General features: G+C 41.4%; 1 protein-coding gene across 3 annotated transcripts in view; it reads left to right on the forward strand.

The window, feature by feature from the left end:
- The first annotated feature begins 744 nt into the window (after positions 1-744).
- Positions 745-14066, forward strand: part of wipf2b (WAS/WASL interacting protein family, member 2b) — a 51953-nt gene continuing 38631 nt past the window's right edge. Inside the window, exon 1 of one of the 3 annotated variants that reach the window (XM_080213400.1) lies at positions 745-822. The gene's annotated coding sequence lies outside the window, so the exon portion shown is untranslated. Of the gene's footprint in view, positions 823-3865; positions 3883-9377; positions 9470-14066 lie in introns of those variants that run through there. The other 2 variants (XM_080213402.1, XM_080213401.1) reach the window with 2 other exon arrangements.

Here is a 14066-nt window from a genome sequence, read left to right on the forward strand (position 1 = left end):
TCACTGTTAATACCTGTGACAATAATAAATCAAATCAATCAGAGGGAGAATTTAGCATGGCCAATGTACCTAACAAGCTTGTCTTTCAGACTGTGGGAGGAAGCCAGGGCACCCGGGAGGAAACCCACCCAGAAAGGGGGAGAATGTGTAGACTCCGCACGGACTGTGCTGAACATTGAACATTCTATCTATGTTCTATGTTCCGCACAGACTGAGACCCAAATTGGGAATCGAACCCCGGTCCCTGGCACTGCGAGGCAGCAGTGCCAACCATTGTGCCTTTTTTTAAGGATAGGGCCTGGGTAGGATAGTTGTCGATGGACTAAATGGCCTCTTTCTGCATTGTAGGGATTCCATGAACTCAATGAAGACAGTGTCTTTCTCACTGATTCCTCCGGGGCGCAAGGGGGCGGTGCTGCCAGGGATGGACGCGCGCCCACGCACTTACGCGGCGGACGCGTATGCACGCTCCCACGGCCGGGACTTGGGCATTGTGGGCGCGCACGCCGGCCGTGCTGCGTGCGCGCGTCCTGGCTGACGCCCCCGGCCGCCATTTTGTGGGACGCTGGAGTGAGTGAGGGAGAGAGAGAGAGAAAAAAATTTCCGGGTTTGTTGATGAGGAAAAAGTTGGCAGCGGCGGCGGAGGAGGCCTCAGCGAGCGAGGAGTTCGGAAGGGTGGCGGGACCCTGATCGGAAAGCAAGTTAAACCCTCCTCTCCCCCCTCCCCTCCTTTCCCCCCACCAGCCGCCCCCCGCCCCCCCATCAATAACAAACCCCAGCCGGCGCCAGGGTATGTGACCAGTGAGTGGGGAACAGAGAAAGGTAAGCCAAGCCGGATAGAGGGCATCAAACTCAGTCCCCGGGCTCGGGGCCTAGTTGCTGCTGTGAGGAGGTGTGAACCTGTGTTGATTCTGGAAGGGGCAGGGAGCCACATTTTGCACCATTGACATTCCTGAAAGGACAACCTCAGATCAGAGAGAGGGAAAAAAAAACACACACACATCTTAAATCCAGATGGAATTCAGAGGGGAAGGAATGTTAAGTTAGCTGAGAATGGGGGCTGACTGCTGTTGCCTTCAGCAACAGGGTCTCAGGCTCTGGCACAGACCCAGTGTTTGGGGGAAGTTATCCCCATACAAATTGGGGTGCGGCATTAGCAAGTGATACAGGTGTATAATGTGTGTTTCGGATAACATTTCAGGGGGTGGCAATTCAATGCAGCACTCCTGTAATTGATAGGACGAATTGTTTCATTTTCCTGAATCTAATCTTTTCTCTTTTGCAATGTGGACAAAGAGGATAAAGGAAGGAGTGTGAGAGAGAGAGAGACAGAGAAGTACAAATCTAAATATTCAGTCCCCTGATTTAACAACATATCTGTTGGGTCCTACTTGTTTTAGGGGTGAGATGTTTCTGATCCCCTTTTGTGTATAGTGCTTGCTTGCAATTGGTTTGACACGTTGATTATTCTTACGTTTACTTTTGGGGCGGCAGAGTGGTTAGGATTGCTGCCTCACAGTGGTTAGCACTGTTGCCTCACAGTGTCAGGGACCCAGGTTCAATTCTGGCCTTGGGTGACTGCAGTGTGAAGTTTGCACACATTCCCTGTACCTGTGTTGGTTTCCTTTCATAGTCCAAAGATGCTAAATTGTCTCTTGGTGTTGCAAGACATGTACGTTAGGGGGACTAATGGGGTAAATACATGGGGTTACAAGGATAGGGCCTGCGGGAATGCTCTGTCAGAGAGTTGGTGCAGATTTGAAGGGACGAATGGCCTCCTTCTGCACTGTAGGAATTCTGATTTCTGTATTCTAATTTACTGGGAAATGCTCAGAATAGGTTGGGGGATTTTTTTTATTAGGCTTGATGGTGATCTTGGTCACCTGTGCCATCTAGACTTTGCAATGCTAACAATCAATATTAGGATTATCTTTCCTGGTGCATAGGTGTGTGACACATTCAAATTATATACACCTACGTCATATGTTTTGAAATTTGACAATGGGCAGAGAACTGTCTTCGCTTTTTTCTTTGGAAATAATAGAAATATTTTAGATACTAGCAGATGATTGAACTGTTAATTTGACCTTGATTGGATCCAGTGTGTTGTTAAATTTAGCTTAAAAACTAATGGATTAACAACAAATGGAGAGTGGAAATATCTGTTTAATAATTTAATAATAATTAGGTTATTAAACCAGGAGGTAGTATTGGTATAATCAAAAGAAGAATCCTGCTAAATATTCCAATGTGCTTTAGATGAAATGTTTTCATCCAGCAGTTATCCAATTTATAAACAGAAAACTCAGATACATCTGAGGAATTGTGCATTATCACAATTGAAGAGTGTAATCATATGGAGCAGATTAATCTAGAGTATACTGCACCATTGGTATATCAACAGTGTAGGTACAATTGATTAATGAATTGTAGTATATAAAAGTAAGTGTGTAATCATATGTATCCTGATTAAAATTTTAACCAGCTAAAACTATGCTGTACAGCAACTGACAGCTTACCCAATAAGGACCACTGAACTTGTGAGATCATTGAGTTGCAGATTTATCTGGGGACAAATCTCAGCTCTATCCCTCCAGAGTAGTCAGGCTGCCTGGTCATTTGTGATGTGGAGATATCGGTGTTGGACTGGGGTAAACACAGTAAGAAGTCTCACAACACTAGATTAAAGTCCAACAGGTTTATTTGGTAGCAAATGCCACAAAAGCCCCAAAAGCTAGTGGTGTTTGCTACCAAATAAACCTGTTGGACTTTAACTTGGTGTTATGAGACTTCTTACTGTGGTCATTTGTGAGTAGTGCCCTGGATTATTGAGGCTCTGCCTGGCTCAGGTTTCTGACTAGGATCATAGTGACTCAGGTTCAGCCTTCCATTAAGACTTATGTCGTCTTGGGGCCAAAAAGATCTTTCTTGTACTACAGTTAGTCCGAGCTCTCAAATGGGTAGAAACTAGACAGTCATTGGACAACTGTGAACTGCAAGTTTCAGCACTTGCAGGCTGACAGCAGAAAACAAATATAGCCCATTGGCACCATGGTGATCACAATTCTCCATGAATATAAGTACTTTGTTTTTACCTTCCTGCACCTACATGACCATGGGCCGCAGCATGGTTCAACCATTTGGAGGTACCTATCTTTGGAAGTAGATACCTGTTTCTCTATAACCCAATCTCAATAGGCACTGAATCCTGGATAAATGCTCATTATCAGTCTCCGGGCAATGCCTCCTGGCAAATGTCATGTCTAAGAGTTTCCTCAGCATTGTTGTGACATTGTGTATGTTTTGAATGGCTGCCTTAAATGTGATGGAAAGGCATGTGAATGACAGTTTCTCATGTGTCAAACCACTTTGATGTCAATATCCAAGCCCAGAGTTGCACATTGGATTTATTATCCACTACTTCATCCAAAGATTGTCATGTGAAGGACTTGGGTAAAGACACATGCCTGATATGAGCAACTGATTGCATCCCTTGCTTTCTGTCACTGATTGGACCATTCTACCACAATCAAGGCTCAACCACAGACTCTTTGTCAGTTAAGAACTTAGGCCTGCTTTCTGGTTGCCGTCTTGTTAAAGATGCAGATAACTGAAATATCTAAACCAAGACACTCGGCTTGCTCGACTGCACTTGCTCTACTTGTGACTGGGATGTCAGCAAAGATATTACAGGCATAGGAAATTCAGAAAGGGTTCTGATATCTCACCAGTACTACTCTTTTGGAAGGTGCGTGGATGAAAATGGCCCAAACAAATTACTATCTCGACTTGGGTATCAAAACTTGGCAGTAAGGTGAAGTGTGCAACAGTCTTGCAGCCTCTTTTTGAAGAAAAGCAGAGAAACTGACGTTATGTTCAGAGGTAATATACACAGTAATTGTGACTAATATGTAGTAATTGTGACTGAAGAGATGCGTTGTGTGAAATATTGGGCCTGGATAAAAATCTGTGTTGTAAATTCAGAAAGAATGGGCAGTGATTTCACATCAGTGTAATGGGAAGAGGAATGAAGAGCAGCAGCCTGATTGTGCCACGTCCCTACTAAACTCCAACCTGTCAGAACAGTACAAAATAATACAGACTCACTCTAGTATGTACAGTAAGGGGGAAGGGCTGAGTTTTGATACACATTTGACTACTGGGAACAACCTGGGAAATGCACTGTTCATTCACTCCCTTGACTATACATTGTGTGTTAGTCCTCTGCGGTGACTTTGCAGCACTAATACACCCGCTTCACAATTACATGAGATCTGGAAACTCATGCTGGTATGCATTCTGTATAAAAACTGGCAGACTTGGGCATACTGTACTAATACATGTGTTGTATCAATACTTTCAGCACTATCATCATGTTCCAAGTAACACCTAAGAAAGCTAATACTTCTATATGCTAAATGGGGTGAAGATTGGTACATTTTATTCAGTTTTCTCTAATGAAGATGCTGTCTTGTTCTGCAATATGATTATACAGGGCAGCCCTCGAGTGCCCTATCCAAATGGTTGTTGTTCATTGAACTCAAAAGTATAAATGTTGTAAAGCTACTTGAACATGGGAGTTTTTCAGCTGAACCTGATCTTGTTCTTCCTCAACATTCATGGGTGCAATTTTAACACGACTTACTGACTAGTGATCTGTGGCGATTGTATTTTCACCTCCCTTGCTCGGGGACGCTGAATGTAGTTGCCACACCTGTCAGAACGTTCCAACTGAGATCAACTAATTCAGACTGGGAATTGCAACAGCAGTTGCTCATCTGCCTTTCCACCACTGGCACTTCAGGAATCCTCCACTTTATGTTTGATCAACATTTCTCCAGTGTATTTAACCTGCTGAGGGAGCTGAGTAAAAACAGACAGCAGCCTCGAATGAGAAAATTTGGTGAAAGCTTTCTCTAATCCCAGAGGCAGTCAATCTCAGTATTTAAGATCATTAACTCCAACTTTTTGCATTTGCATGGCGACAATCATGTATTCCAAACAAGATCATGGAATGGTAGAGTATTTGCTTACGACAATATCAATCCCAGTTTGGGGGTGGGGTGGAGTGGGTAGTGGAGAGCATGGTGTTAGAATGTTGATGTTTGAGGAAACACTACATTGATACAGAAACAGTGTTCGTTCTTGAATTAATATCTAAGCCAGCATTAATATCTAAACCCGCATTAATATCTAAGCCCATTTCTAAGTGAAAGTTTGTTTAGGCCAAATTGGATACCAGCCGCAGTGAATTATTTTAAGGATGATTGTACTTAGCTGTACCTGGGCCGAATGCAATTTATTTAACATTCTTAACAAACAAAACAGCCACAGTTGGTAAACACAGCAGCTTTAGCTAGCTGTCAAACAAGTGAATGCGAACAGTGAAAACCGGTTGCTACTGGACCACAGAGAGCCAAGTTGTGTATTCCTTGGTTCCCTTAATACCATTTGAGATAGTTACATTGGCGATGCAGTAGTTTAATGCTGTGACCACTGGTGCCCAAGGGCAAACTGTCACTTAGGTTTTATCTTACTCAGCTGAATGTAATTAATGAGATAGCAATATTTCGGGTGACGAGTAACAAGTATTCGTTCAAGTGTAAGGGTCACATTGCTGCAGTATGCACAAGGAAGAATGGAGCTGTCCTGGGTATTCTGTACATTCTCTGGGAGGCAGCTAACATTAATTGAAGCTCTGCACACGAATGTGTTGTGGAACTGAGATGTGTTCATTCCCTAGGTTCAACTCCTGGCCTGTGTTATTCTAGCCAATTTCAGTCAAGACAGAGAATACCACAGTAGTCTGAAGTACTTGTAGGCTAAGAAATAGCAGATTTGGGCAATCTCTGGATGGAAATTGAACAAGATTTTTACTGAAAATATCACCCACAGTTGCTGTGCAGACTGCTTACCAAAATATGGCCTACTTTGTTTAGATATAGAGGACTGTTACTGCAACCGGAGTCATGCACCCGTGTCATAAACTTTAAAGCAAAATAGGACAATAAACTTCCCAAGGTCACTGACTGTGACTGGTATCCAATTTGGCCTCAAGCTTTAATTGAGAAATGGATTTGGATATTAATACATGTTGTACCACTTCTTAATCTGGGTCGGTGAGAAACCAACTCTTTTTACCTTTAATATTTTAGAATTGGCCACAGATTATTCTGATGTGTACTTTTGATCCAACGTTGGGTGACACTGTGATTAGCACTGCTGCCTCATAACACCAGGGACCCAGGTTTGATTCCCAACTTGGGTTACGGTCTGTGTGGAGTTCGCAATTCTCCGCACGTCTGCGTGGGTTTCCTCTAGGTGCTCCGATTTCCAACCACACTCCAAAGGTGTGTGGGTTAGGTGGATTGACCGTACTAAATTGCCCCTTAGTGTCTGGGGGAGTAGCTGGGATAAATGCATGGGGTTATGGGAACAGGGCTGTGTGGGATTGATATGGTGCAGACTCAATGGGCCAAATGGCCTCCTGCACTGTAGGATCCTATGAGTTTCACCCTTTCCAAAAATGTAATCCATATCATTTGTTGAGAAGGATGCAATTCGCTATTACTTTCATGTAAGATGAAAGGGAATATCTGCAGAAAATGCTGTGGCCTTGTGCTCTTGCTATCTTCTGTAAACCTGAGGTCGTTTAAAATTCTGCTGTCTGTGTCCCAAGTTGTACCAATTAGCCATCAACCCTGTTTTCATTGACATATACTGTCAACGCTTAAACATGCCAACATTTATTTGGCCTCGTGCAATAATGGCCACCCAGTCATAGTATTTAGAGCTTACCTGATGTCTGTACAGCCATACAAATTCTAATGGGTTGGAAACATGACTTGAACATTACAGCAGTCATTTAAAATGATAAGGAAGCACCACACAGATGGACACTGACACCATACTATTTAACACTTAATCTTAATGCATAATTGTGTAGAAAAAGCTTCTGACTTGTAAAGTTTTTAACTGTTGCATTGCTACAACGATTGATTTGAATTTTTCTAAGTAAATATCATTGCAAAGGATTGTCTAATGGGATTGGTATAGCACTGATCTTTGAACACTCAGTACCACGGTAAAAATGAGTACGGGGCGGCACGGTAGCACAGTGATTAGCACTGCTGCTCCACAGCTCCAGGGACCTGGGTTCGATTCCCAGCTTGAGTCACTGTCTGTTTGGAATTTGCACATTCTCTTCGTGTCTGCGTGGGTTTCGTCCGAGTGCTCCGGTTTCCTCCCACAGTCCAAAGATGTGTGGGTTAGGTTGATTGGCCATGCTAAAATTTCCCCTTGGTATCCTGAGATGCGTGGGTTAGAGGGATTAGCGGGTAAATGTGTAGGGATAAGGGGGTAGGGCCTGGGTGGGATTGTGGTCAGTGCAAACTCGATGGGTCTGATGGCCTCTTTTTGCACTGTAGGGTTTCTTTGATTTCTATGAAGTACAGGTTCAACTAGCTCGGTAACTAATCTGAAATTCGTTAGTTGGAGGCTTAGGGTGTTTCTGAAAGAAGGGTTGAAGTGCTGGGCGCATCTCTTAAGCAGAGGCACTGGTAACCTCTGAGAAGTCTTGTGCAACTCCCCTTATGGCATTAAAGAATGCAGGATAGGTGAATGAAGAGGAAAAAAATTGCAGAAGTGGAAGGGAGGGGGATTAAAAATATGGTGGGTCAGGTATAGGATTTTTTTGTCTTTGGTTTCAGAGTTATTTTCGCTTGCGCTTGACACTGATATGCTATGTTCTTCTTTGGACTTGACTGTTCTAACACACTTCTTGCCGACCTCCCGCAGTCTATCCTCTAATCCTGAGATTGACCAAAATTCTATGCTGCTTGTATCCTAAATTGAACCAGATCTCATTCTCCCACTACCTGTGTGCTCCTTGACCTACACTGACTCCCGGTTAAACATGTGAAGATTTATTATTTGGTTTCAGATGTTTAGAAAGGCTGCTCAAGCATATTATTAAGAGCTTGCTTGGTGTCCGTGCAACCATGTTACAGCATGTCTGTGCTTTTCTGGAGGGGAAGAATTCAGAATAACACCTTATGGAAAAAGATAGGGAATGAAAAGCAGAATCTTATGGGTGAGCAGTGTCTTATTCTGCCTGGTTTGGTGTTAACAGAGGACATAGGAGGTGGTTTTCTGAATGATTATTTGTAAACTGGATAATGATTATGTGGTTACACTTAGCTTTTGTAAATTTCAGTCTTGTATAATCTAGAAAAGGGTAATCTTTCACATTTCCCATTGTGTATGTAGACACAAGTGCCAATGCATGTACCAGTTGTAGTCATGACACATTTTCAGAAGAGCAGTTGTCAGTGTAATTCTATTGATTATTTTTACATAGCCATATTTATATGTTGATTCAATAAGTTAAAATTGCCATAATTAAATAATTTGCTGCAGTCAAACATTTATCGTAGATTACAGATTCACTACCAGCAGTGCAAGGAAAAGTATAGTTCAGTTTGGTTGGAAGATGAGGGGGTTAATTTTCACTTTTGCTGGCCCTTGCGAATTGTTGTTTCATTACATTTTTTAATGTGACCCCAGGTGCACAGCAATACGGTTGACTCTTAAATCTCATCTGAAATGGCCTAGCAAGCCACTCAGTTCAGGGGCAATTATGGATGGGCTATAAATGCTGGCCCAGCCAGTAGTGCCCACATCCCATGAATGAGTTGAAACCTATTATAAGAGGAGTTTACACCCACAAGGAATGTTCAGAGTCATTTTATAAAGACACCTACAGTCAGCAAAAATAATTTTTCACCCCCATCGTAATGGGCCAAATTCAAACCCAACAACTGGGAAGAAAGCGAAGTGTCTTTACTTTCTGAACCACACAGTTCTCTTTTTGCTTATGTGGACATATGGGGTAGGGCAGTTCATTTCATTTCAAGGACCTGACCGCAAAATCACCTAACTGTGGGAATTATGACTTTAAAGAAGGGCGTTGCTCTCACATTTTGACTGATGTAAACAAAAATTTATAAAACTCTTACCTTCACTTTTACCTTCTCACAGTGGCCTTTCTTTTGGTCAGAAAAGGAGGGAGGGAGGAAAAGACTAATGATTGGGGGAACGTTCTTTCCAATTCCTAGTAATGCAAGTGTATTACAAAATTTAGCACATACAGAAATTGCTGGAGTAGGATGATGCTTTGAGGGTGGGTATGGAATCATTTGAAGTGTTGAAGGAGATTTGTATTATGGTTGTACTTTAAGTCCATGGGCTGTGCTTTTCACAGAGACTTCATTTACAAATGTTACTGAGTTCGCTGTTTAAATTTATAACCCAAACTTCTCATTGGTCCTTGCTTTCAGTTATCTCTGATTTTTGATTTCGTATCATTGTTTTGCTGCAGGCAGGAATACTGCTGACTGAGAGGTTTTGAAGCCAACTATAACCCCAGCAATGCCACTTCACTGGAATCCAGCAACTTGGGACTGACCAAGTAAAAAACCTGATCAGATACATATCTTAGAATCCCCATAGTGCAGAAGAGGCCATTCAACCCTCGAGTCCACACTGACTTTCTGACTGAGCATTCTATCCAGGACCTCTCCCCTGCCCTAACCCACAACCCTACACATTTATCATGGCTAATCAATCTTTGGACACTAAAGAGCAATTTAGCATGGCAGTCCACCTAACTTGCACATGTTTGGACTGAGCACCTGGAGGAAATCTACAAGCATGTGGAGAATGTGCAAACTCCATTCAGACAATTACCCAAGGCTGAAATTCAACCTGGGTCTCTGGAACTGAGAGGCAGCAGTGCTAACCATGATATGTATGGTACACTTACCTATAGGCCGTTGGTAGCTGGAGTAGGAGTACTTTCCCTTTTTTCAAATTTTCTCTCCTTATTTTCAATCCTTAAGGATTGATTCTTGTTCTGGCTGCTTGGAGTGTATTACAGAGCAGAAATATTAAAGCAGTAACGTTGATAACGAATAAGCTTGGAGGAATCCAAAGATGTGCAGGTTAGGTGGATGAATGTGTGGGGTTGTGGGGATAGAATGGAGGGAAAGGCCTAGATGGAATGCGCTTTTGGAGAGTCAATGCAGACTCAGTGGGCCTCGATTTCTGTCTGTCTATATTGCAAACTATTATTTAGAAATATATTGCTTCTGTGTGTGTTTCAGATGACATATGATCACAGTGGCTTTTCTTGACCCAGTTCTTTTCCCCTAACCCCAAGATATTGATTCTTGCTGGGTGCAGTTGTACAGTGTCGTACACACTCTGACAGCAGGGATCTGCTGATATGCTACGTGCTTTGATGAGTTATAATGATGTATAGAATGATTTCACAAACAGCAAAATAACTTTCTCCTGATACAGAAATATCATCTTTTCCCTGATCTATTTTTTTCTTGTTCTCTCGTACAATTGATTATAATCTTGTGTTTTTTTTTCCCCACCCCTTTAGAAACATTATGCAACAGATTATTCAATTATTATGGAGTAGTTTATTTTTGTTCCTTGGTCTTGAGGATAATTTTTATTCTGGCTGGATTCTGACCTGTATGAATGGATCAACAATTTGAGATAATTAATCCTCTTTGGTTGTAAAACTGCAAAGCTATGGCAGTTGCATAAGCCAGTTTTATAATACCAGCTTGAACAAGGAGCTAGTATTGTTCCATTGTACTTCATTTATTCCAACCTGCCACATAAATGAGAGAAATTCTGAACGTTTTATATAATAATTTTTTATGTATTAGCATATTCACAATAACTCAAAACCCTCTATAATAAACCGATTGCAAAGATCCCAAATTTGATTCACAATTTTTAGAGCTGACCTTGTAACAATAAATCAGCATTTGCAAACAACTCAGTAGTTGCAATATTATAAAAACAAATAAACCCTTCATTATAATACACATTTCATTGTGCTTTGTAATGTTCACCAAGGATGCTTTATAATAAAAAATAATTATTTGTCACTAAGCTACTCTGTGATATTGTTGCAAAATGTTGTTGGGCCATGTGCAATGCCATCCATTTTAAGTATGTGGGAGAAACTGCTACTTAGACAATGTGGTTTCCTGGCATTCGCCTTGATGATGGTGTGCTGCTTTGCAATACCGTGGATTAATATTGTAATATTATGCACAAAAAAGAAAAATGCCAGCCTGCATTGGTTTGATGTGTTTGTTGCCAATTGACTGCAGATAATTTGGAGAGCCGCACTAGACCTGACCGTATGCCTAATCACTCAGAAGTACTTCTACTATTTAGTGCAGTAGGGTGTGCAATCCTTAGAGCTTCTAAACAGTGTGTTTGGTGTAGTGAGGTATAGCTTCAGTTATAAGAACATAAGAACATAAGAAATAGGAGCAGGAGTAGGCCATCCAGCCCTTCGAGCCTGCCCCGCCATTCAATAAGATCATGGCTGATCTGTCGCTGCTCAGTTCCACTTTCCCGCCCTCTCCCCATAACCCTTAATCCCCTCTCCTATCAAAAACCCATCAACCCGCGTCTTAAAAATATTTAGCGAGGCAGCCTCCACCACTTCAACGGGCAGAGAATTCCAGAGATTCACCAACCTTTGAGTGGATTTCTTGTTAGAATGCGTGGAATGGAGACACAGTTATTCTCAGGCATGTTCTAGTGACCGGCAATGGAATGACATGGCAGATTGCTCTAATTTTGGACTGAGTGTGCAATGGTGACTGTATAAGAAAAAAAGTTGTGAAATGCTGGTGTGCAGTACAGTTGATCAAACACGTTTTTAGCAAAAATGGTGCTGTGTATATATAAAACATGCCAGACACCCAGGGCTAGAATTGCTGTGCTGTACTTTGCTGTATGTTAGCTGCTTGAATCAAAGACTCAGAATTTGATGCAGGAGTCCAAAAGTAGAAATTTACTGTTGGAATCCTGATTGTTACAACAGCATGATGTCTTGCTTACTGATTTTGTATTCAGATTTTCGTTGAAGATCTATTAGTTGATTTGACCTGGTGATCAAATTTCAACCAAAAAGGCCCAGCTAATAACATGTTCAGATCTGATCTGTTGTGCCTGCTATGGTGGATTAATGTGTGTGACATTTTACAAGTCTGAGAGTTAACTCAATTGATTTTTGAGTGCTGGACCTGAGGGAGCTCCTGATTTTATTTTTTGATGCCTGCTTTGACCTCTGCTTCCTGGATGCTCTATTTTCACTTTATTTTACCCATCTATAATTTTTAATTTGGTGTAGGATAAATAATGGCTAGATTAGTGGAATCGGGTGAAAATTAAACTGCAGTCAGATTTTGCAGTTGTTATGAAAGAATTATCAAATTGAAAATCCAATAATTGACTGAAGAACATAAGAATGAGGGGCAGAAGTAAGGAATTCAGCCACTTGAGCCTGCTCTGCCATTAAATGTGATCATGGTTGCTCTCATCCCGGCCTCCAACTCCACTTTCATACCCGTTCTTTATAACCCTTCAACCCATTACTAACTAAACATCTTGTCTGTCTCCTCCTTGTCTCAGCATTCACCACATTCTATGGTAGTAAAATTCATGACCCTTTGAGCAATGTAGTTGCCTTCATTTCCATTTTAAATCTGCTACCACTTATCCTAAAACTGCAACCTCTTATTCTAGATTGTCCCACAAGAGATATCATCCATTCTATATCTGCTTTGACAATACCTTTTATCATATATACTTCAATTCTTTTAAACTCGAGACCTAAACTGCTCAATCTCTATTCATATGACAATCCCTTCGTTTCTGGAATTAATCTAGTGAACCTCTCTGAACTGCCTCTATTGCCACTGCACCCTTCCTCAAATAAGGGGGCCTAAACTGTATACAGTATTGTCTCACCAATGTTTTGTATAGTTGCAGCAATACTTCTTTACTTTTATTCTCTATTCCTTTAGCTTTGAATGCCAAAATTCCATTTGCTTTCCTTACCAGCTGTACCTGCATACCAGTTTTCTGCAACTCATGCGCAAGGACATCCAGGTCCAGGAGCACCCCAAAGTCTCTGGCCATTTAGATAACAAGTTGCCTTTTCAATTTATCAACCAATAGCACAAAACATGCCAGCAATATAACCTGCAACAAAATGGATAAATAAAATGATAATTAATAAAAATCCAGCCAGTTGTAAAAATTTTAAGTGTTGTGAAATAATGCGGGTCTGTTGCGCAGGGCCTCTAACAGTGAGATTGAAAATGCCGAAGCTCATTTTACATAGGATCCTTTCATCCACTGCCAGGAGAAATTCTGTTATCAGTGTGGGCTAGATTTGACTGTGGTCCCAAAAGTGAAAGGCAATTTTATAATCACACAATCTGAAATTAATTCATTCACGATAAGAAATTCCATTGGCATATTAGATTTATTCTGGAAGCAAGAAGAATTTGCATCCTTAAAAACTTAGAACTTTGTGTTTGTGTAGAATCTTGTTTCATATTGCAGTGGTTTTATCTTGGTGAATTGTGTTTTACCTTGAAATGAAATGGAGATTGCTGTCTATTACCTGTGACATTCAATTAATTAGAAGCTCTGCTTCCCGGAGCTTGTTAAAGTTAATGTGTGAACTTAATTTGGAAAATGGCTGCTTTGATCAAATAGCTGAATTACTGGTTAAGGTTCAGGTGCCACACCTCAGTGCTTCAAAGTATGCATTTCATATTGAGTCATATGGATGGTAAACTATTGGGTAAACACTTGCATGGATTTCAATTTCATATAGGCAGACGGAGCACATTTTTGCTGGATGTTTAATATCTTTCACACTGTTCTAAACCAAGTTAGGGCCAACCTGCAAGATGACAATATTGAATCATAGAATACTGTACAATTCTATGATTGTACGAATCACAGATTCCCTACAGTACAGAAAGAGGCCATTCAGTCCATCGAGTTTGCACTGACAACAATCCCACCCTATCCTCATAACCCCACATATTTATTCTGCTAGCCCCCCTGACACTAAGGGGCAATTTACCGTGGCCAATCCACCTATCCAATCCATCTTTGGACTGTGGAAGGAAACCAGGGCACCTGAAGGAAACCCATGCAGATAGGGG

Source organism: Carcharhinus amblyrhynchos, chromosome 27, assembly GCF_965287045.1.
Source record: "Carcharhinus amblyrhynchos chromosome 27, sCarAmb.v2.hapA, whole genome shotgun sequence".
NCBI classification, from domain to species: domain Eukaryota; kingdom Metazoa; phylum Chordata; class Chondrichthyes; order Carcharhiniformes; family Carcharhinidae; genus Carcharhinus; species Carcharhinus amblyrhynchos.